This window comes from Salmo trutta, chromosome 30 (assembly GCF_901001165.1).
Source record: "Salmo trutta chromosome 30, fSalTru1.1, whole genome shotgun sequence".
NCBI lineage: Eukaryota > Metazoa > Chordata > Actinopteri > Salmoniformes > Salmonidae > Salmo > Salmo trutta.
Window position 1 is genome coordinate 97,004 of NC_042986.1, and position 26,385 is coordinate 123,388.

A 26,385-nucleotide genomic window follows, 5' to 3' on the forward strand; every position below is an offset into this window, starting at 1 on the left:
ATGTCTACATATGTAACTCGGAGCTGAATAAGCAATAGAGTCGATACTTCTAGAACTAATTGGAATTATCATTTAGATAGCTTGCTACGTAGACTAATCACCCATTTTGAAGCAGTTTAGCAGCAAAGCTTGCCCGGCCTCACAGGCTGCTAAGCTAGCAGCTAACTATATTCAAATAAGGAGCATGTTGTCATTGATGTCATGATGGAATATGTCGAGGTTGCAATTGTTAGTGAAATGATACTTGGTGCCATAATATAAATAATAGCTTAGCTATAAATTCTTAGCTATAATAGCTTAGCTATAAAATTTGTGATAATTCACATTATCACAAAATGGCATCCATATTTTTATCAGCACTGTTGGGTTTCCAATAGTTACCAGAGCCACAAAGTCAAAATTGCTCAAATTCATGAAAACGGTTAGGTATAAGGTTATCAGTGTGGTTAGGTTAGGCATAGGTTTAAATCTGATTTTAAGAAGATAAATTGTAGAAAAATGGCGGGATGTACAACTTTGTGGTTGTGTTAACTAGTGAAGACCACTCTATAGCCATTTAAAGGCATGAATCATGCATTCAGGTTGAGGCTTGCTATCAGCAGGAAGATGGAGCACTCCGTGCCAGTAGGTCTTGATATAATTTTTTCCTTTACATTGCATTATACTATTTCAAAGCTAATACTATACTTGTATAAAATGTAAAGAAGCCCTATGCACCATGCAATGGTCTACTCCTGGAGTAACTTCCTGTCTGTGATTGGAGGGTTAGGCAGAAGGCCCTGGGCCAGTGGTAGGTCAGGGGTGAGGACACTCTTTCAAGCACACTCACTACCTCGATCCGTCTCTCTCCAGGTGCTACAAAGACAGACTGATTAAAGAATCTCCAGAGCCTTCTGACCAATTAACTTGATGCACTATGTAAAACTCTTTCTCTACAGCAGTCTGCTTGTGTGATGCTAGCCTATTATTCAGGGACAATGGTTGGATTGGATTTACTGTACTCACTCAAACTCATGCTCTCTCCTCCCTTTAGAAGTCTCCCAGGCAAAGGGTGGCTACTTTAGATTTGTAAAACACTTTTTTGCTTATTACATAATTCAATATGTGGTATTTCATAGTTTGTCTTTACAATTATTCTACAATGTAAAAAATATAAAAAATAAAGAAAAACCCTTGAATGAGTGTGTGTCCAAACTATTGACTGATACTGTATATCAGGTGAGAAGAAGGCAATATGAAGGTAGGCACCTAAATGGCAGGCAATCCAAAGAAAGAAGATGAGTAGACGACCGGTACATAGCAATAAACTTTAGTGACCTATTAACAGAATATATTTACAAAATAATACATATGGGAGCAGTCAGCCTAGTACATCAGGACACACAACTGCAATGCGTTTCAACTACTAGAGTCTTCCTCGGGGAGCGTTGTATGCACAATATATGTATTCTTTAGTAAATATATTCTGTTAATAGTTCACTAAAGTTTATTGTTAAGTACCGGCTACCTACTTGTATTAATGTATATCATACAGGTGTCTCAATTAAAATATATATGCCAGACAAGATTAAAGAATAGGACAAAGTGAATATAAATTGATTCTTGCGTCCGTAGCAGTTTGCATGAATTTGAGTGGTTACATACAATACATGTTGACAGAATGGCTGCGATACGGAGACTGTTGCTGTACTCCCAGGTAAGGCCCTTGCTTCCGGAACCACTGAAAATCTCCAGAAATCAGTCAGGAAGCTTGAAGAAGATGTGTGTCACCATCCAAGCCCATGTCACAGCATGCAGTGGCCTCATAGGGAGATGACAAATGCATTATGTACCTTTCATCATCAAAGCCATGTTCACTGTACATGTTGCTGAACAATTAAACTATTTTGTTAGTGTCATTGATATGGAAATTCATATACAAATATTCAGTTCATAAGCATTGACTGTAATACCTTTGGGGTCCTATGGTGAAAGACTGCTGTGGAAGGTATTGGGCAACAGCTTTCTTCCCGGGCCAGTATTCGCAAAGCTTCTTCAGAGTAGGAATAGTGATCTAGGACCAGCTCTCATTATGATATAAAAGGCAAAATTGATCCTAAAATCAGTACTCATACTCTGGGATGCTTGTAAATACGGGCTCTGGTCTGTCTGCATGCTGCTTTCTAGTGATCTACATGTTACTCCCTCTTCATCTGAAATGCAACAACACCAAAAACATGAATAAGAGTTAGCCTAGTCAGTCAGTAACTTAGTTGACTAATGAAACACTTATGGAAATGTGCACAAGCCTATTCAGCCAAATTATACCAAAACAACAGCCTATTCACAGTGAAATCAAGAGGGGCATTTTTCTTGCCAACTTTTTCAGTCACCGGTGCATCAACAAACAGGCAGGGGAACTAAGTAGTGTGGAAAAAGTGTTTACAATAGTCAGTATTATAGCAGGCAAATATATAGTTGTTATTTTCTAGAAACCTAGCTACAGTCCACTTACAGTGGTAGTGGTGAACTGAGTTAGGTAACGTTAGCCAACTTTCCCCCAGCAGTTTCAATCTAGCTAGCTAATGGCATTTTTACCAACTTTATCAATCAGATGGATAGCTTAGCAAATATAGTTATTCATTTTCCCCTCGCATCTAAAGCTGCCTGATACAACTTGCCAGTTGCTAGTAAAGTAGGATGAATAAATCAGAAGCCAGCTAGAAATGTCAAGTTCATGCCTTTTACCAACAAAAAACATGTACACGAGACAATTACATTCAAGCAGATCTTTTTAGTTTTATTGTAGGACTTAAGGCCGAAGAGTAATAGCTACTTGTTTGTAGAACCTGTGTCTTCACCAGATGTTATCTCTAGTCAGCTCCAGAGTCTCCACCAACGAACGTCACAGGCAAAATCACAGGCTGTGTTAGGCAGCTGTGTTAGGCACTTGAGGGGACGTTGCTTACTAGCACTCATGCTTCACACATTTTTTCTTTAGTAGCCTGAAAAAAGATAAAGCTATGTTTTTTAGTATTGCCATTTACAAGGGGTGTAAATTAAATTTATTTTGGCACATTTAACTTGCAACATGGCCTTTAAAACAGCAATTAAACCCACCCCACTATTAACGCCATCCAAAATCATGTTACGCTAATAACGTTGCACAGTAAAACAGGCTTATGAGATTACAACCTTCCCAGAACCTTGGATGTGTATGCGTGCTAAAGAAAAAACCTGAAAAGGACTTACAAAGATTATTCTGAGAAATTTGTATTAGTCATTCACATTTTTTAAAAGCCAAGCTTGCATTCCATCCTGAAGGTTATTGGTGGATAATATTGATGAATGCAGATAGGAAAAACATGGGGCGGTTTGGTGTGAGGCCCCTTAAGGAATGAGGAACAAATCTGAATAATGGCCATTTATCCTAAAGAGACATCTGGTTGGTTAATATTGATAATGCGAAGGGCATTTGTAAAGAGTTCACAGGAAGAGGCCGGCTTCTTCCAGTCCCAATTACAGATAGCGCCAGTCCTTGTTTAGCTGACACACAATTTCCAGCAGAGAAAGTGAGATTCATTTGTTATAATTTCATATGTATCTATTGGAGGAGGCTGAATTATCAGATGGTGCTAAATTGACTGAGTCAGAGAAGATATGCTTACTCATTGAAAAAGCCAAGACCCCTTAAATCTAAAATGCTAATGGGCAAATTAAAATTAGGGCAAAATGGCTTTGATATGCATGGTACGGCTGAGTCAAAGGGTTTATGCTTATGCTTGTGGAGGAACATTTGTATTAAACATGTTAAATGTTTTAGCATCCAAATTACAAGTAAGATGACTTGAAAACGTGAACTAATGCATTAGTCTTCAGGGGAAGGCATGGTCATTCTGCAACCACAGAGGTAGGGGACTTTTACTGTTAATGCAATTTAAATGACTGAGGGTAACAGGGATACATTAATGTGTTACTAATGGAAAGTGAAAGGCACAAGTGAACTTCATAATTTTGTGAGTGGTTGGGGAAGTAATGTTGTACATTGTTTGTGAGAGATTATCCAAGACAGACTGGGGTGATAATACTAGTGGAGAGAGAGGATTTTGTTGGAAAAGTGGCTGTTGTCAGTAGGTCTTGAAATGTACCCCAAATTACACATTTTAAAATCAGTGTGTGCGTGCATATGTGCATGAATGATTATTACCCCCCAAAATATCTTAACATTTTCATTCTAAATCAACATCCAAATATTTTGCAGACATCATTGTGGGTGTAGCAAAATGCTTGTGTTCCTAGCTCCAACAGAGCAGTAATATTTAACAATGCACAACAATCTAAAAGTAAAATAATTAATTACGAAATATAGAAATATTAGGACGAGCAATGTCAGAGTAAGTATTTATATATAGAACCAGTCAAAAGTTTGGACACACCTAATCAATCCAGTGTTTCTCTTTATTTTTTATATTTTCTACATTGTAGAATAATAGTGAAGACATCAAAACTATGAAATAACACCTATGGAATCATGTAGCAATGAATTTTTTTTAAACAAATCAAAATATATGTTATATTTGAGATTCTTCAAAGTAGCTACCGTTTGCCGTATGACAGCTTTACACAGTCTTGGCTTTCTCACATCCAGCTTGTTCAGTTGTGTTGTGACAAGGTAGGGGGGTATACAGAAGATAGCACTATTTGGTAAAAGACCAAGTCCATATTATGGCAAGAACAGCTCAATTAATCAAAGAGAAACGACAGTCCATCATTACTTTAAGACATGAAAGTCAGTCAATCCTAAACATTTCAAGAACTTCTAAAGTTTCTTCAAGTGCAGTCACAAAAACCACCAAGCGCTATGATGACACTGGCTCTCATGAGGACCGTCACAGGAAAGGAAGACCCAGAGTTACCTCTGCTGCAGAGGATAAGTTCATTAGAGTAACCAGCCTCAGAAATTGCAGCCCAAATAAATGCTTCACAGAGTTCAAGTAACAGACACATCTCAACATCAACTGTTCAGAGGAGACTGCGAGAATCAGGCCTTCATGGTCAAATTGCTGCAAAGAAACTACTACAAAGGACAGCAATAAGCAGAAGAGACTTGCTTGGGCCAAGAAGAACGAGTAATGGACATTAGACCGGTGGAAAGTCCAAATTTGAGAATTTTGGTTCCAACCGCCGTGTCTATGTGAGACGCAGAGTAGGTGAACGGATGATCTCCGCATTTGTGGTTCCCACCATGAAGCATGGAGGAGGTGTGATGGTGTTGGGGTGCTTTGCTGGTGACACTGTCAGTGATTTATTTAGAATTCAAGGCACACTTAACCAGCATGGCTACCACATTACTCTGCAGCGATACGCCATCCCATCTGGTTTGGGCTTAGTGGGACTATAATTTATTATTCAACAGGACAATGACCCAACACACCTCCAGGCTGTGTAAGTGCTTTTTGACCAAGAAGGAGAGTGATGGAGTGCTGCGTCACAAGACCGGGCCTTCACAATCACCTGACCTCAAACCAATTGAGATGGTTTAGGATGAGTTGGACCGCAGAGTGAAGGAAAAGCAGCCAACAAGTACTCAGCATATGGTGGAAGTCCTTCAAGACTGTTGGAAAAGCATTCCTTATGAAGCTGGTTTAGAGAATGCCAAGAGGGTGCAAAACTGTTATTTAGGCAAAGGGTGGCTACTTTGAAGAACATAATATATTTAGATTTGTTTAACACTTGTTTGACTACTACATGATTCCATATGCGTTATTTCATAGTTTTGATTGCTTCGCTATTAGTCTACAATGTAGAAAATAGTAAAAATTAAGAGAAATCCTTGAAGGAGTAGGTGTGTCCAAACTTTTGACTGGTACTGTATATATACATATATGTACACTACCGATCAAAAGTTTGGGGTCACTTAGAAACTTCCTTGTTTTTGAAAGATTTTTGTCCATAAAAAAAAAATCGAATTGATCAGAAATACAGTGTAGACATTGTTAATGTTGTAAATGACTATTGTAGCTGGAAATGTCAGATTATTTATGGAATATCTACATAGGCGTACAGAGGCCCATTATCAGCAACCATCACTCCTGTGTTCCAATGACGCGCTGTGTTAGCTAATCCAAGTTTATCATTTTAAAAAGGCTAATTGATCATTAGAAAACCCTTTTGCAATTATTTTAGCACAGCTGAAAACTGTTGTCCTGATTAAAGAAGCAATAAAACTGTCCTTCTTTAGACTAGTTGAGTATCTGGAGCATCAGCATTTGTGGGTTCGATTACAGCCTCAAAATGGCCAGAAACAAAGTACATTCTTTTGAAACTCGTCAGTCTATTCTTGTGCTGAGAAATAAGGGCTATGCCATGCGAGAAATTGCCAAGAAACTGAAGATCTCGTACAGCGCTGTGTAGTACTCCCGTCACAGAACATCGCAAACTGGCTCTAACCAGAATAGAAAGAGGAGTGGGAGGCCCGGGTGCACAACTGAGAAAGAGGACAAGTACATTACAGTGTCTAGTTCGAGAAGCAGACACCTCACAAGTCCTTAAAACCTCTCTAGGACATATGGGATGGTAACGTCCCACCTCGCCAACAGCCAGTGAAACTGCAGGGCGCAAAATTCAAAACAACAAAAATCTCATAATTCAAATTTCTCACACATACAAGTATTAGACACCATTTTAAAGATAATCTTCTCGTTAATCCAACCACATTGTCTGATTTCAAAAAGGCTTTACGGCGAAAGCATAGCATTAGATTATGTTAGGACAGCGCCTAGAAAAGAAAAACCACACAGCCATTTTCCAAGCAAGGAGAGGCGTCACAAAAACCAGAAATACAGCTAAAATTAATCACTAACCTTTGATGATCTTCATCAGATGGCACTCATAGGACTTCATGTTACACAATACATGTATGTTTTGCTCGATGAAGTTCATATTGATATCCAAAAACCCCATTTTACATTGGCGTGTAATGTTCAGAAATGTTTTGCCTCCAAAACTTCCGGTGAATGAGCACATCAATTTACAGAAATACTCATCATAAACTTTGACAAAAGATACAAATGTGATGCACAGAATTATAGATAAACTTCTCCTTAACTTCTTTGGGATAGGGGGCAGTATTTTCACGACCGGATAAAAAAACGTACCCGATTTAATCTGGTTACAACTCATATGGCAGGCCAAAACCTGAGAAGATTCCATACAGGAAGTGCCCTGTCTGACAATTTGTTGTCCTTCTGTTGCATCTCTATCGACATTACAGCATCTGTGCTGTAACGTGACACTTTCTAAGGCTTCCATTGGCTCTCTAAAGCTGCCAGAGAGTGGAATGGGGTGTCTGCTGTCTCTGGGGAAAGTATAGGAGCAGAGTTTGTAAGTGGTCAGCCTGGGGACAGTGAGACTGGAGATGCGCGTTCACGAGAACTCACATTTTTTTCTTTCTCTCTTTGAATGAATACAACGTTGCCCGTTTGGAATATTATCGCTATTTTACGAGAAAAATAGCATACAAATTGATTTTAAACAGCGTTTGACATGCTTCTAAGTACGGTAATGGAATATTTTGAATTTTTTTGTCACGAAATGCGCTCACGTGTTACCCTTCGGATAGTGACCTGAACGCACAAACAAAACGGAGGTATTTGGATATAACTATGGATTATTTGGAACCAAAACAACATTTGTTGTTGAAGTAGAAGTCCTGGGAGTGCATTCTGACGAAGAACAGCAAAGGTAATCCAATTTTTCTAATAGTAATTCTGAGTTTAGGTGACCCCGAAGTTGGCGGATGTCAAAATAGCTAGCCGTGATGGCCGAGCTATGTACTCAGAATATTGCAAAATGTGCTTTCGCCGAAAAGCTATTTTAAAATCGGACATAGCGATTGCATAAAGGAGTTCTGTATTTATAATTCTTAAAATAATTGTTATGTATTTTGTCAACGTTTATCATAAGTAATTTAGTAAATTCACCGGAAGTTTGCGGTGGGTATGCTAGTTCTGAACATCACATGCTAATGTAAAAAGCTGTTTTTTGATATAAATATGAACTTGATTGAACAAAACATGCATGTATTGTATAACATAATGTCCTAGGAGTGTCATCTGATGAAGATCATCAAAGGTTAGTGCTGCATTTAGCTGTGGTTTGGGTTTATGTGACATATATGCTTGCTTGGAAAATGGCTGTGTGATTATTTGTGTCTATCTACTCTCCTAACATAATGTAATGTTTTGCTTTCGCTGTAAAGCCTTTTTGAAATCGGACAATGTGGTTAGATTAACGAGAGTCTTATCTTTAAAACAGTGTAAAATAGTTGATTGTTTGAGAAAATTGAATTGTGGTATTTTAGTTGGTTTTGTATTTCGCGCCGTGCGATGCCATTGGCTGTTGGCTAGGGGTTCCGCAGGCGGAACGGGGTTCCGCTAGCGGAACGTCTGTCCTCAACAGGCAACCGCTGTGTTACGGCGAAAGCAAACTTTGCAATAATCTGAGGACAGCGCTCAGATATCAAAACAAGCCATACAGATACTCGCCATTTTGGAGTCAACAGAAGTCACAAATAACATTATAAATATTCACTTACCTTTGATGATCTTCATCAGAATGCACTCCCAGGAATCCCAGTTCCACTATAAATGTTTGTTTTGTATATTCATATTTATGTCCAAATACCTCAATTTTGTTCGCTCGTTTAGTCCAGCACTCCAAATTCACTAAGCACGTGAGTTTAGTCCAGACGAAAAGTAAAATAGTTCCATTACAGTTCGTAGAAACATGTGAAACGATGTATAGAATCAATCTTTAGGATGTTTTTATCATAAATCTACAATAATATTCCAACCGGACAATTCCATTGTCTTTAGAATTGAATGGATAGGCAGCTCGCTCTCACAGCTGCACGCATGTTTGAGCTCATGCCAATTTTCCAGACACACGACTGAATCAGCTCTTATTCTCTTCCCATTCACTGTAGAAGCCTGAAACAATGTTCGAAAGACTGTTGACATCTAGTGGAAGCCTTAGGAAGTGCAAATGACCCCACAGACACTGTGTATTAGATAGGGAATCACTTGAAATACTACAAACCTCAGATTTCCCACTTACTGGTTGGATTTTTCTCAGGTTTTTGCCTGCCATATGAGTTCTGTTATACTCACAGACATCATTTAAACAGTTTTAGAAACTTCTGAGTGTTTTCTATCCAAATCTACTAATTATATGCATATTATAGCTTTTGTGTCTGAGTAGCAGGCATTTTACTTTGGGCATGTTTTTCAACCAAGCTACTCAATACTGCCCCCCTTTCCTCAAAAATGTACTGTCAGCTCCAATAAATGGTAGCTGACAGTACAATTGATTTGTCCTCTGACAAATCAATTGTAAATTTCGGTGTTCCTCAAGGTTCCGTTCTAGGACCACTATTGTTTTCACTATATATTTTACCTCTTGGGGATGTCATTCGACAACATAATGTTAAATTTCACTGCTATGCGGACGACACACAGCTGTACATTTCAATGAAACATGGTGAAGCCCCAAAATTGCCCTCGCTAGAAGCCTGTGTTTCAGACATAAGGAAGTGGATGGCTGCAAATTTTCTACTTTTAAACTCGGACAAAACAGAGATGCTTGTCCTAGGTCCCAAGAAACAAAGAGATCTTCTGTTGAATCTGACAATTAATCTGGATGGTTGTACAGTCGTCTCAAATAAAACTGTGAAGGACCTCTGCGTTACTCTGGACCCTGATCTCTCTTTTGAAGAACATATCAAGACTGCTTCAAGGACAGCTTTTTTCCATCTACGTAACATTGCAAAAATCAGAAACTTTCTGTCCAAAAATGACGCAGAAAAATTAATCCATGCTTTTGTTACTTCTAGGATCGACTACTGCAATGCTCTACTTTCCGGCTACCCGGATAAAGCACTAAACAAACTTCAGTTAGTGTTAAATACGGCTGCTAGAATCCTGACTAGAACCAAAAAATTTGATCATATTACTCCAGTGCTAGCCTCCCTACACTGGCTTCCTGTTAAGGCAAAGGCTGATTTCAAGGTTTTACTGCTAACCTACAAAGCATTACATGGGCTTGCTCCTGCCTATCTTTCCGATTTGGTCCTGCCGTACATACCTACACGTACGCTACGGTCACAAGACGCAGGCCTCCTAATTGTCCCTAGAATTTCTAAGCAAACGGCTGGAGGTAGGGCTTTCTCCTATAGAGCTCCATTTTTATGGAATGGTCTGCCTACCCATGTGAGAGACGCAGACTCAGTCTCAACCTTTAAGTCTTTACTGAAGACTTATCTCTTCAGTAGGTCCTATGATTAAGTATAGTCTGGCCCAGGAGTGTGAAGGTGAACGGAAAGGCTGGAGCAACGAACCGCCCTTGCTGTCTCTGCCTTGTCGGTTCCCCTCTTCCCACTGGGATTCTCTGCCTCTAACCCTTTTACAGGGGCTGAGTCACTGACTTACTGGTGTTCTTCCATGCCGTCCATGGGAGGGGTGCGTCACTTGAGTAGGTTGAGCCACTGACGTGGTCTTCCTGTCTGGGTTGGCGCCCCCCCTTGGGTTGTGCCGTGGCGGAGATCTTTGTGGGCTATACTCGGCCTTGTCTTCAGACGGTAAGTTGGTGGTTGTAGATATCCCTCTAGTGGTGTGGGGGCTGTGCTTTGGCAAAGTGGGTGGGGTTATATCCTGCCTGTTTGGCCCTGTCCGGGGGTATCATCGGATGGGGCCACAGTGTCTTCTGATCCCTCCTGTCTCAGCCTCCAGTATTTATGCTGCAGTAGTTTATGTGTCGGGGGGGCTAGGGTCAGTCTGTTACATCTGGAGTATTCTCTTGTCTTATCCGGTGTCCTGTGTGAATGTAAATATGCTCTCTCATTCTCTCTTTCTTTCTTTCTCTCGGAGGACCTGAGCCCTAGGACCATGCCTCAGGACTACCTGGCATGATGACTCCTTGCTGTCCCCAGTCCACCTGGCCATGCTGCTGCTCCAGTTTCAACTGTTCTGCCTGCGGCTACGGAACCCTGACCTGTTCACCGGACGTGCTTGTTGCACCCTCGACAATTACTATGATTATTATTATTTGACCATGCTGGTCATTTACGAACATTTTAACATCTTGACCATGTTCTGTTATAATATCCACCCGGCACAGCCAGAAGAGGACTGGCCACCCCTCATAGCCTGGTTCCTCTCTAGGTTTCTTCCTAGGTTTTTGGCCTTTCTCAGGAGTTTTTCCTAGGGAGTTTTTCCCAGCCACCGTGCTTCTTTCACATGCATTGCTTGCTGTTTGGAGTTTTAGGCTGGGTTTCTGTACAGCACTTTGAGATTTCAGCTGATGTACGAAGGGCTATATAAATACATTTGATTTGATTTGATTTGATTTGATGTTAATTAACGGTTGAATACCGTGAGACGGCAGTTATTTGCTTAACAATCACCGGCTGACAACATTTTGTGACGCCACAGCCCTAGCGGTGGCAGCATCATACTGTGGGGATGTTTTTCAGTGGCAGGGACTGGGAGACTAGTCAGGATCGAGGAAAGATGAACGAGCAAAGTAAAGAGAGATTATTGACGAAAACCAGCTCCAGAGCGCTCAGGACCTCAGACTGAGGTGAAGGTTCACCTTCCAACAGGACAATGACCCTAAGCACACAGCCAAGACAACGCAGGAGTGGCTTCGGTACAAGTCTCTGAATGTCCTTCAGTGGCCCTGCCAGAGCCTGGACTTGAATCCGATCGAACATCTCTGGAGAGATATGAAAACAGCTGTGCAACGATGCTCCCCATTCAATCTGACAGAGCTTGAGTGGATCTGCAGAGAAGAATAGAAGAAACTCCCCAAATACAGGTGTGCCAGGCTTGTAGCGTCATACCCAAGAAGACTTGAGGCTGTAGTTGCTGCCAAAGGTGCTTCAACAAAGTACTGAGTAAAAGGTCTGAATACTTATGGAAATGTGAAGAAAAAATATTTATATATACATTTGCACACACACACACACAAAACATTTTTTTTGGTTTGTCATTATGGGGTATTCTGTGTAGATTGATGAGGGAAAAAAACTTTTATCCATTTTAGAATAAGGCTGTAATGTAACAAAATGTGGAAAAAGTCAAGGAGTCTGAATACTTTCTGAATGAACTGTACACATGACTGTGCAGGGGCGCGACCATGGGTGGGGAGCCAGGCTCAGCCAATCAGAATGAGTTTATACAGACAGAAATACTCCTCAGTTTCATCAGCTGTCTGGGTGGATGTTCTCACACTATCCCACAGGTGAGAAGCCGGATGTGGAGATCCTGGGCTGGCGATGTTACACATGGTCTGCGGTTGTAAGGCCAGTTGGGCATTCGGCAACATTTTCTAAAACGACACTGGAGGCTTATGGAAGAGAAATTAACATTAAATTCCCTGGCAACACCTCAGGTGGACGCTCCCTTAAAACCTGAGACATCTGTGGCATTGTATGTGTGACAAAACTGCACACTTTATTGTCCCCAGCACAAGGTGCACCTGTGTAATGATCATGTATCAGCTTCTTGATATTCCACACCTGTCAGATGGATGGATTATCTTGGAAAATGAGAAATGTTCACTAACAGGGATGTAAACAAATTTGTACACATATTTTGAGAGAAATACGCTTTTTGTGCATATGGAAAAATTCTGGGATCTTTTATTTCAGATCTTGAAACATGGGACCAACACTTTACATGTTGCGTTCATATTTTTGTTCAGTGTATATGTATGTGTGATGGGATATAGACATTATGTACAGTATGTGGATAGAAGACGTAGTATATCTGAAGAATACGTGCATAGAATAGTATATGTACAGCAATAGTTGAATAGGATTATGATGATTTCTGTCAGCCGAGAGTTAGCTAAATATGACCACTTGTGTTACATCAGTATTTCCTCAGTTAGCACTAGGACTAATGTAGCCTACATTTTCCAGATTGGATGATTTGTTATGCTATCACTACTTCTGTGAATGTCTGAACATTGCATCCCCCAAAAAACTGATTACATTCAGGACATAACGTTGTAAGAACTGTTTTATTGCAAAACGTTTGTGAAAAAACAGTATGGCCAGTTCAAATGTTGACTGTTGCATCAACCGAAACTGGACATTGTAAACAAGCGTTCTAATTACACCGGTTTGAGCATACACTGCAAACACCACTGTAGAATGATCATAGTCGTGTGTTGGTACGTGTCAAAGGGTTACAATGCATTCGGAAAGTATTCAGACCCCTTGACTTTTTCCACATTTTGTTACATTGCAGCATTATTATGAAATGTATTAACCTGTTTGGGATAGGGGGCAGTATTGAGAATTTTGGAAAAAATATGTGCCCATTTTTAACTGCCTCCTACACCAACTCAGAAGCTAGAATATGCATATTATTGTTCAGGTTTGGATAGAAAGCACCCTAAAGTTTCTAAAACTGTTTGAATGGTGTCTGTGAGTATAACAGAACTCCTATGGCAGGCAAAAACCTGACAAGGTTTCATGCAGGAAGTGGCCTGTCTGACAAGGAGTCGTGCGTCTTGCATCTGTTTATTGAAAAGTAAGGATCTTAGCTGTAACGTGACAATTCCTAGGGCTCCAATAGGCTCTCAGAACCCGGGAAAAACCTGAACGATGACGAGGCGGCCTCTGGCTGAAACAGATTATTGCCTTTGGTAAGTGGCCCATCAGAGGACCATTGAATGAGGCGCGTGCACGATTTGCCCCCGTGGAGAAATTTCATTCGGCTGTTTAGGCTCATTGCAGATTCCCGGTCGGAATATTATTGCTTTTCTACGAGATAAATGGCATAAAAATTGGTTTTAAACAGCGGTTGACATGCTTCGAAGTACGGTAATGGAATATTTAGACATTTTTTGTCACGCCATGCGCCATGCTCGTGACCGTGATGTAGCATTCTGATAGTGTCTAGAACTCACGAACAAAACGTTGCTGTTTGGATATAACGATGGATTATTTGGGACCAAACCTACATTTGTTATTGAAGTAGAAGTCCTGGGAGTGTATTCTGACGAAGAAGAGGAAAGGTAAGAACATTTTTCTTATAGGAAATGTGATTTTGGTGAAGGCTGAACTGGGTGGGTGTCTAAATAGCTAGCCCGTGATGGCTGGGCTATGTACTTAGAATATTGCAAAATGTGCTTCATCCGAAAAGCTATTTTAAAATCGGACATATCGAGTGCATAGAGGAGTAATGTATCTATAATTCTTAAAATAATTGTTATGCTTTTTGTGAACATTTATCGTGAGTAATTTAGCAAACTGTTAGTAAATTCGGGGGGTATGCTTTTTCTGAACGTCACATGCTAATGTAAAAAGCTGTTTTTTGATATAAATATGAACTTGATTGAACAGACATGCATGTATTGTATAACACAATGTCCTAGGTGTGTCATCTGATGAAGATCATAAAAGGTTAGTGCTGCATTTAGCTGTGGTTTGGGTTTATGTGACATGATATGCTAGCTTGAAAAATGGGTGTCTGATTATTTCTGGCTGGGCTCTCTGCTGACATAATCTAATGTTTTGCTTTCGTTGTAAAGCCTTTTTGAAATCGGACAGTGGGGTTAGATTAACGAGATTCTTGTCTTTAAATAGCTGTAAAATAGTCATATATGTTTGAGAAATTGAAGTAATAGTATTTCTAACGATTCAAAAATCGCGCCACTGGATTTCAGTGGCTGTTACGTAGGTGGGACGAGTTGGTGAGCCGTACGGGGAGTTTCCAATCTTCCATTACTCATACCCCTCTCCATGCCATCCTGTTGTGGGGTGACTAGTCCAAATCTCTCTGGGTGCTCATTGACTCTGGGGCCGACGAGAGCTTTAAGGACGCTACCCTGATGTTGGAGCTGGAAACCTCCACACAACCCCTCTCCATTCCAATGGACGAAAGAGCGCTTAATGGGTGCTATTTTGGCAATACGGCTCCTATTACCCTGTGAGCGTCAGGTAATCACAGTGTGTCTATGCATTTCCTGCTCATTGATTCTCCTCGTGTACTCATGTTTTGGGGTTTCATGGCTCCAGATGCACAATCCCCTGATTGACTGGGCTACTGGTTCTTTCATGGTTTGGAGCCCCTTCTACCACGCGCACAGTCTGAAGTCGGCGCAGCTTGGCCCAGGACGTCTTCCTGCAGGCTCAGGAGAAGCCTCGGATCTCGCCACCATTCCCGCGGAGTAACATGACCTCCGGGAGGTTTTCAACAAGGCCCGCGCTACATCTCTCCCTCCGCATCAACCCTTTGACTGCACTATCAACCTTCTCCCAGGAATTACACCGCCTCGGGGGCGGCTTTATTCCGTTGGGTCCGGAGACCAAGACTATGGAAAGGTACATTGAGGACACTCTTGCTGCAGGGAGTATTCGGCCAACTGCATCCCCCGCCAGCGCAGGGTTCTTGTTTGTGGAGAAGAAGGACAAAACCCTGCGCCCGTGTATCAACTACCGGTGCTTTAATGACATCACGGCTAAAAAAAGTTACCCTCTACCACTCATCTCCTCGGCTTTCGAGCTTCTCCAAGTTGGATCTTCAGAACGCCTACAGCTCCCATCTTAATCCATCCAGACCGTTCCGTCAGTTCGTGGTGGAGGTTGACGCCTTGGACGTCGGAGTGGGGGCCGTCCTGTCCCATCGTTCCACCCAGGACCAAAAGCTGCATCCCTGTGCTTTCCTTTCCCATCATCTTAATCCTGCTGAGAGGAACTATGATGTGGGAAATCGAGAACTACTCACAGTGAAGATGGTGTTGGAGGAGTGGAGGCACTGGTTAGAGGGGGCAGAAGATCCATTCTAAGTGTGGACTGACCACAAGAACCTGGAATATCTCCGCACCGCAAAGCGCTTCAACTCAAGGCAGGCTCGATGGGCCCTGTTATTCACTAGTTTCAATTTTACTATATCCTACCGCCATGGGTCCAAGAATGTGAAGCCTGACACACTTTTACACCTGTATAGCCCCACTGCTACACCGTCTGACCCAGAGACCATAATCCCTACTGCCTATCTAGCGGCCGCACTCATCTGGAGTATAGAGAGCCTGGTCTGTAAGGTGCAGCTAACCGGATGTTTGTCTCGGACTCTGCCCGTTCCCCAGTCCTGGAATGGGCACATTCCTCTACACTGACCTGCCATCCTGGCTCACATCGGACCCTGGCTTTCCGACAATGTTTTTCGTGGCCCACCATGGTTCCTGACGTCTCCACATTCGTTGCCGCCTGCACTGTGTGTGCACAGAATAAGACTCTGCGGCAAGCTCAAGCTGGCCTCCTTCAACCACTCCCTGTCCCGGGTCCCATATATCCCTGGACTTTGTCACTGGTCTCCCTCCATCAGATGGCAATATCACACTCCTTACAGTCGTGGATAGGTTTTCCAAAGCCGCCCATTTCATTCCCCTTCCCAATTTCCCCTCAGCCAAGGAGACAGCCCAGCTCATGGTGCAGCAAGTCTTCTGGATCCATGGACTTCCGGTCGACATGGTCTCCGATTGCGGTTCTGGAAGGCGTTATGCACCCTCATTGGGTCGTTGGCCAGCCTGTTCTCCAGTTTTCATCCCCAGTTTAACGGGAAGTTGGAGCAAGCCAATCAGGACCTGGAGTTGGCTCGTCGTTGCCTCATCTCCGCCAACCACCCACGTGGAGCCAGCAGCTTGTGTGGGTGGAATACACCCACAACACCCTTCCCTGCTCGGCCACTGGTTTCTTGCCCTTCGAGTGTTCCTTGGGATATCAACCCCCACCCTTCCCTAAGCAAGAGGAAGAAAAATCAGCATACGCTCTGCCTAGATGTTCATCCGCCGCTGTCGCCTTAGCTGGAAGAGAGCCCAGTCTGCTCTTCTCAAGACCATCTCCAGGTATTTGATGACAAGCAGACTGCCACCGGACCCCTGCTCCCCGCTATCGTCTCGGGCAGAGGGTATGGCTTTCCACTCAGGATCTGCCCCTCCGGGTGGAGTCCTGTAAACTTTCCCCCCGTTTTATCGTCCCTTTGCCCATCTCTAAAATCCTTAGCTCCTCTGCTGTTCGTCTTCTGTTGCTCTGCACCCTCCGTATACATCTCACTTTTTATGTGTCTAGGGTTTCCAATAAACTATCTGCCTCCTGTGTCTGCATCTGGGTCTAATTCTGAGTTGTAATAACCTGCAATACAGCATGAAGGGATATATATTAATGATGGTAGTGGTTTTGAGTGTTTTACTTCTATGTAAAAATGACACAGTCTGTCACACCAGTCTTCACTTTGCTCCCCCTCCTGTCCATCTCAGGCATTTGGCGTCACCGGCCTTCTAGCTGCTGTTGAACCTGCTGCTGGCAAACGCCCTTCACTCATCAATCCCAGACTTGTCTCGTCATCATTACACACACACCTGGTTTCAATCCCCACTCTATATATACTTCCTATGTCATTTGTCATTTTAAATGTTGCTTGTGTTCCTGAGAGGAATCTCTCCTACTATTTCCTGAGTACTTTACTAATTTTGCACTTCGGGTTTTGTCACACTTTTATAATTATAGTGCTTTAATAAACTCAGTAGTTCTAAACCTGTGACTGCCTCCTGCCTACTCCTCTCTACACTTGTGACAGAATGACCGACCCAAGAGAAGAGGAAGCAGCAGGACATTCTGACCTCTCCACTATACCACGACTCATGCCTGGAGCACGTCGGGGCTGTCATTGATGAGGTGCTCCAGATCGTACGCCAGCTGCAGGCTACAACACCACCTTCACAGCTCTCCGCGGTCGTTTCAGCCACCCCACCACCATCTACATCACCCGGTCTGATCAGCCAATTCCACCTCCCCCTCCCGGAGCGGTTTGATGGCACCCCAGCTCACTGGAGGGGGTTTCACCTGCAGTTTGACCTCCGAGAGAGACAAGGTGGCCTTGGTGATCTCGGTGCTGACAGGCCGGGCTATGGAGTGTATGCACGCCATCTGGGAGAGGGATGGCCCAGAAGTGCAGTCCTAGCCGGACTATCCTGGCCCCCCACTGAGTCCTGCCCTAGTGGATTCAGGTTTTGCAGGCAATTTCCTAGACCGGTCAGTGGCCTTATCATTACGCATTCCTCTAATCCCTTTACAACGCCCTATCCCAGTCCATGCCCTACACAACCGCCCATATGGAACAGGACTGGTGTGCCAGACCACAATTCCCATTTCCCTCACAGTTGCTCATCACTTTCCTCATCTTAGACTCTCCTACACACCCCGTAGTTTTAGGTTTCCCCTGGTTACAATTGCATAACCACAGGATATTGTGGACAGAGAGGAGGATGTTGGGTTGGTCACAGGAGTGTCAGGGGAGGTGTCTATCTGTGTCTGTCTGTGCCATCTCCGTGGAGAGTTCGGTCCAGGCCACCCATGTCCCTATCCCAGAGGAATACTGGGACCTACAGGTGGGTTTTTCGAAGACTCGTGCCATGTGCCTGCCCCCTCATCACCCATGAGACTGCACTATTGACCTACTGCCTGGTTCTACCCTCTCTCACATGCAGAGACCGAAGCCATGGAGGTCTACGTCCAGGAGCCGCTGGCCCAAGTATTCCTCCGTCCGTCCACCTCTACGCCCCTGTATTGATTACTGGACACTGAATAAGGCAACTGCTAAATTCAGTTATTCCCTGCCTCTCATACCCACTGTGATCGAACAGATGCACGGTGCTCAGTACATTACCAAATTGGATTTACACAGTGCCTACAACCTGGTGCGCATCAGCGAGGTGGATGAATGGAAGGCCGCCTTCAGCACTGGGCACTACGAATACAGGGTAATGCCCTGCGGCCTGACAAATGCACCCTCTGTGTTTCAATCCTTCATTAATGAGGTGTTTAGAGACATGTTGGGTTAATGTGTAGTGGTGTACGTAGACGACATCTTGGTGTACTCCGCTACACGCGAGCAACATGTCTCTCATGTCAGGTCTGTTTTGGAGAGGCTGATAGGGCATCACCTGTATGCCAAGGTGGAGAAATGCCTTTTCTTCCAGCAGGCAGTCTCCTTCCTGGGCTATCGGATATCCACCGCGGGAGTGAAGATGGAAGAGCAGAGGGTCAGTGCAGTACAGCCGTGGCCTGTTCCATCCAACATAAAGGCGGTGCAGCGCTTCCTAGGCTTTTCCAACTATTTTAGGCACTTCATTAGGGGTTTCAGTGCAGTGGTGGGCCCTCTCACCTCCCTCCTGAAGGGAGGTCCTAGACAAATGCGCTGGACTGAGGAGGCCAACGAAGCCGTCCGTGCACTCAAAGAACATTTTACGAATGCACCTGTTCTGGCTCATCCTGACCCGTTTCTGCCCTTCATCTTGGAGGTGGATGCCTCTGAGGTTGGAGTAGGGGCTGTTCTCTCCCAATGCACTGGATCACTGCCTAAACTCCATCCTTCAACTCACGGAAGCTGTCTCCCTCAGAGTGGAATTACGATGTGGGGGATCGTGAGTTGCTGGCCATCAAGAAGGCGCTGAAAACAAGGCGGCACTGGATGGAGGGTGCTCAACACCCATTCCTTGTTTGGACGGACCACCGGAACCTAGAGTATATTCGAGCAGCAAAGAGGCTGAACCCATGTCAGGCAAGGTGGGCCCTATTCTTTGTCAGGTTTGACTTTACCCTTTCCTACCGGCCGGATCTAAGAACGTCAAGGCTGATGCATTGTCTCGGGTGCATGACACAGAGGATTGGAGGGAGAAAGTGACATCCATTATTCCCCTGTCCCGTATTGTGGCTCCTGTTGTGTGGAATGTGGACGCGGACATTCGTCGAGACCTGCGACAGGAGCCCTCACCTGCCCACTGTCCCAAGGGGAGTTCATACATGCCCTCTTATATGCGGGACCGTCTCCTCTCCTCGCCCCGGGACCGTCTCCTCGAAGGAGGCCACCGAGACACCTCCCCTATGGCAAACCCCACCCGCTGCCGGTTTCATAATGACTTTGGTTCCATCTCTCCTTGGACTTTGTCACAGACATTCCCCCCTTGGAGGGGTACACCACCATCCTGGTCGTTGTGGACCAGTTTTCCAAAGCCTGTCTTTTGATTTTTATGCCTGGTCTCCCTACGGCCATGCAGACCGCGGAGGCTCTCTTCTCTCACGTCTTCCGGCACTACGGGATCCTGGAGGACATCGTGTCTGACCGTGGTCCTCAGTTCACCTCCCGTGTCTGGAAGGCCTTCATGGAATGACTGGGGGGTCACAGTCAGCCTCACAGGGTCTTGCCTTCTATGAAGGACCTGCCCCTCTGCCTGCCCTGCCAGAAACTGAGCCCACGGTTTGTGGAGCCGGTTCAAAGTCCTGAGGAGAGTCAATGAGGTGACGTGCAGATTACAGCTCCCCGTCAAATACCGTATCTCACCCTCATTTCATGTATCTCTCCTCAGGCCATTTACAGCTGGTCCCTTGGCTAGTGCTCAACCCCACGACACACCTCCCCTCCATTGGATGTCGAGGGTGCCCCGGCGTACTCTGTCCGCAGCCTGTTGGACTCACAGTATCGTGGGGGGTCTCTCCAGTACCTTGTCGACTGGGAGGGGCACCATCCCGAAGAGCGGTGCTGGGTTCCGAAGTAGTACGTCCTGGACCGTTCTCTCATTTGGGACACCCACAGGCTTGGGGGGGGGGGGGGGGGGGTGTACTGTCACACCCAGCCTTCGCTTTGGCTCCCCCTCCTGTCCAGCTCAGGTGTTCGCCGTCGCCGGCCTTCTAGCTGCTGCTGAACCTGCTGATGGCAAACGCCCTTCACTCATCAACCCGGGACTTGTCTCGTCATCATTACACACACCTGGTTCCAACTCCCTCTGTCATTTGTCTAAGTCAGTCATTGTAAATGTTGCTTGTTTTCCTTAGAGGGATCTCGCCTACTATTTCCTGAGTACTTTATTGCTTGGCACTTTGGGTTTCGTCCAGATTTTATAATTATAGTGTTTTAATAAACTCAGTAGTTCTAAACCGTTGACTGCTTCCTGCCTACTCCTCTCTGTTCTTGTGACACAGTCACACTCAACTCTAGCTATTAACAGCAGCACTGGGGTTATTTTACCACTGAGTGCTAATTTATTTTAACTCCTGAATCAACACTAGACATTTTACTCAACACTAAGTAAAATTGGCAAATTTTTGGTGTACCAGACAATACACTGCTGGTTTACTCATACTCCCTTCCATTCTCCTACTCTCTGCTCAATATCATCACAGAAAATACTAATTTGAAAGACAGAAATTATGGTAGAGATGAATTGTCAGCACTGTATATGAAAAGGGAATACCAGATACATCTACAAATTTTCCCATATTCAAGTAGGTACAGTATAAAACCTGCTCACACCAATTTTTTTTAAACCTTAAACTCAAACTCCTGATGTTGAAGTTTAAACTGAGGGAAACTGTAATGCTCTGGCAGTATTTAAAAGAAAGGGAAAAAACAAAAAACCTTCATCAGAATCATAAAACCCTTTGCCTTACAAAGAACCTTCTAAAAAGGGTTCTTCAGATGAAAATGGTTCTTAGTAGAACCCTATTCCTCTGAAAAGAACCCTTTTGGAACCCTTTTTCTAAGAGTGTAGGCTTCAAGTGGAACTGACAGCATTTTAACTACTTTGCAGAAAATCATAAGTCAAAACGATCAAATTTCCATTATTACAAAACCAACTACAACTATACAATCAAACTAGCAAGGGCAATGATCATGGTCATAATGTGGCTAATAGGAAGTGCATCTATTTATGTATCAAGCTAAAAACATGGAGCCTAATGTTAGCCGGATAGCTAGCCGCTAGGAGGATGTCATGTCATGCCATTGGAGGAGGGGGTGAGTGACTGATTGACTTTTCCCCCCTCATATTGTTTTTCAGTGGCTATACACAGCTAGAGATGCAGGTGTCATTTGGTTAGCTAGCAAGAACTTGAACGACTGTCATCCAGTTAGCATATGTCTTGCGTTCGCAAATTCACTCTGGCTGTTTGTGCTGATGAATTTAAGAACACGCAACCCTTGCTGAATATGACTGGTGGCAGTAAACGTATGCAAAAAAAGTTATAGTTAGTCATGAACGCTCTAGATAACATGTAAACAGCCTAACCAGCTCTGCTATGGTGAGTAAAATGGTCAGAGTGAGGTGTTCTCTCATTTATGACTGGAAGTAACTAGCAAGCTAGCCAACTTTAGCAAGTTAGCTTGGATGCTAGGTTGGGGCAAGCATGCATTGCATTGGCAGGCAAACTGCAGAATGATGAGGAGGCTACAATTCCCCGTCGTTTGTCAGAGCAATTTTGATGGCTGACTAGATGAAAAAGTTTGAGGGGTTTATCTAATGTTCCTTCGTTAGATTTTAGCTCATCCTGCTCTAACTAGCATTAGTTGTGGATGTTGTTGATGTGCATAACTGAGGGAGAGAGAGCCTACCTTTTCATGGTTATTTAATCAATAGGACTGTAAAGTTCCCAAATGTAAGTGGACTCCTGAGATGTTTACATATTTGCAGAAATCCATTCAGGTGTATTTTGGGGCTTTTGACAAATGTGTTCTAATGATCTAAAGTTGTGCTGTTGCAACTGCCTGTGAACACACAGTCCAGTTCAAAGTGAATGATGGCAGAGGAGTGTGGCAAATGGCTTGTTTGTATAAAGACCTACTGTAGCTCTGATTGGCTATACTGCACATGTCTGTATAGACTCCGGTTACGGCGACTGTATTATTGCCACGCCGCAGTCAAATTTCACATGACCATTTAGTCAAGGTAACTAGGTTTCTCCAAGCTCTGATGCTGCTGAGAGTCATTAGTAGCCTAGCAAACTTGCTAACTGCCTGGTACTCAGCACTCTATTGTCTTGCATCTAGGCGTTCCGCCAGCGGAACGCCTAGCCAACAGCCAATGGAACAGCAGGGCGCGAAATTCAAAACATCAAAAATTTAATAATTTCAATTTCTCAAACACATGACTATTTTACACCATTTTAAAGATAAACTTCTCCTGACTCCAACCACGTTGTCCGATTTCAAAAAGGCTTTACAGCGAAAGCAAAACATTAGATTATGTTAGGACACCACCTAAACAAGAAAAGTCACACAGCCATTTTCCTAGCAAGGAGATGTGTCACAAAAACCCAAAATCCAGCTAAAATGAAGCACTAACCTTTGACGATCTTCATCAGATGACACTCCTAGGACATCATGTTACACAATACATGTATGTTTTGTTCGATCAAGTTCATATTTATATCCAAAAACAGCATTTTACATTGGCGCGTGATGTTCAGAAAATGATTAGCCTCCAAAACTTCCGGTGAATGACCACAATGTGCACATTCATTTACAGAAATACTCATCATAAACATTGACAGAATATATAACAATTATTGAAAGAATTATAGATTTACTACCTCTTAATGCAACCGCTGTGTCAGATTTCAAAATAACTTTACGGAGAAAACACATTGTTCAATATTCTGAGTACATAGTGTGATGGCCCTGAATTTTTCTGAACCGTCTCAGTGCTTCTCCTTCCAATAGGGCGCTTTCCCTTTAATTCTCAATTAAATAGTGCTTCTCCTTCCAATAGGGCACTTTCCCTTTAATTCTCAATTAAATAGTGCTTCTCCTTCCAATAGGGGGCTTCCCCTTTAATTCCCAATTAAATAGCCAGCATCAGCTGCGCAAAAGTGGGGTTGTGATGGAAACGTGAATGAGGATGTGTTCAACCCTCAGTTCTGAAGCGGCTCTCGTCCGTTTGTTGTGTTGCTTTAAAAGTGTGCTTTGTAGCCTAATAGCCAGTTTACCCAAGACCGGATCCACTCTTTGTGTCTGTGGACTACATCTCTCCGTTGTTTTTCGTGGCCTTTCTCCGCTGGAGATCTGTCAGCGGATTGGCTTGTCTGACTGACCGACTGACTACAACCTTTTTGTATACGGTATTTAATTTGTTTTGGTGTGATGTATACCGTGATGATTTATGTAGTTAGTTGTAGTTGAGAACTTATTAAGATGTGATACGCTTTATAGTTGTGTGGTAAAATATTTGTTATTTTGATTGTATGATTGACACTGGGTTTACGCTACACTGGTATGAACGGACAAACATTGCGTGACTAAGGTCACTTGAGTTCCCTGAACTTGTTTACCGGGCTGGACTCTTTTTAGGCCCGAGGTACAGGACATTTTTGGAGGAACCAGAGCTCTTTAAAGCTCATTATTGTTATATTGTTGTGTGTGTGTGTGATCATTTGTTGTTAATACAACCCACGCAAAAGAATAGTTGTTTTTGAAGTTCTTTCCAATGTTTTAAGGGTTTATGAAAAGTGAAATTACGACACGATCAACCAGTCCATTGGGAAATACAGAGACTCTCTACAAGCAACAAAGATCAAGAAATATCAGCGAGACACAGACGACTACCAGCTTAACCAGGTGTACGCATGGGAAGGCCCAAGGACAGGAGCACGGAGAGGCCGACGTAGGGACGCACCACTGATCGGGGCACGCAGAGACGCAGCAGCGGGAGGATATGGAAACTTGGACACAGAGGCATCCACAGTAAGCGAATTCCCTACAGACAGTGACTCCAGCTACCATGGCACACAGTTGGTTTTTCTAGCACGGAAGCAACACAAGGCTCCACGAAAGAAAATAAACGATGTAGGAGAGGCAAGCGGTCGAAGAGGAGACCAGGATCACAGGCCGTGGACACGGAGCTACAGCAGGACGTGGTAATTAACCTCTCCAACAAAGATCTTACTGACGCTCAAGTCTCAGTCTTATGTAAGGGCCTCTCTTTTGTACCTACATGTACAGATAAACCATTTGATTCTTTCGCAAGATTAAACTGAAGCATGTGTTTTCACAAAACACTGTTTCGGGCCAAGAAACACGTCAACGAACTGTTACCCACTTTAAGCCCAAAAGCAAATTCTGTCCCATGGTTAACAACTCCTCGATTTAATACCTATTGTAGGTTAGTCGAACAAGAAGCCATGTCAGTGTATACGAGACAAACAAACCACATTCAAAACATGTTCACTACAACAGAAGAACAGGCACTTAATGAATTAATGAAAGATTCATCTTTGGTTATTAAACATGCTGACAAGGAGGGTGCTGTGGTTGTTTTAGACTATGAAAAATATAAAGAATAAATTCAGAGACAACTCAGTAATGAACGTTTCTATAGAAAACTGAGTGTTCATCCCACACAGGAGTTCCAAAGGGATATATGCTCTAATCTGGAGCAAGCCCTACCACCCTATCTCAAAACCTGAATATGAATATCTTTGCTGTAAATATGCCATACGTCCATGCCTGTACATTTCACCGAAATTACACAAACCTAAAACACAACAAGGCAATTATCCAGGCGGACCAGTGATTGCAGGAATAAGCGCAATGCTAGAGCCATTGTCGAACTTTGTAGACGCTTTTATTAAAACTCATGTGCAAGCAGTGCAAGCATTGCCATCATATGTAAAAGACTCTATAGACTTCATAAACAAGATCTCAACAATAACAGGTTTAAAAGAAGACTGTATTCTGGTCACATTAGATGTCGAGAGTCTACCGTAATTTCCGGACTATTAAGCGCACCTGAATATAAGCCGCACCCACTGAATTAAAAAAATATATATATTTTGAACATAAATAAGCCGCACATGTCTATAAGCCGCAGGTGCCTACCGGTACATTGAAACAAATTAACTTTACACAGGCTTTAACGAAACACGGCTTGTAACAAAAATAAATAGGCTTTAAAAAAACACGGCTTGTAACAAAAAATAAAAAATTAGCAGTAAGCTTTAATTGTCTTTTTGCACTGATTCAATTCCTCACGCTGCGGTTTCCAACGTCTTATCATCAACTCATTAAGACCAAGCTCCCGTGCAGCAGCTCTATTTCCTTTTTCAACAGCCAGATCAATCGCCTTCAACTTGAAAGCTGCATCATATGCATTTCTCCGTGTCTTTGCCATAATGAGGGTGACAAAATGACTACCGTAATCAGAATGATGGGAAGTTTGAGAGCGATCCATTTAATCTAAACAGTAAACAAAAAAGTTGCTGACCTTAACCCGTTCGGCAATTTCATTGGTCTAATGAAAGCTTCATGCCGCCAAAAAACTGAGCACGTCACAGAATGTGGTTTTTTTTTAGAAAAAAAAATTGAAAGTGGGAAAAATTCATATATTAGCCGCGTCATTGTTTAAGCCGCGAAGTTCAAAGCGTGGGGAAAAAGTTGCGGCTTATAGTCTGGAATTTACGGTATATACCAGCATTCCCCATGTGGGGGGGCTGGCAGCACTAGCACACTATTTGGGAGACAGAGATACTATTGAATATCCACCAACAAACTTTATTCTAGAGCTGGC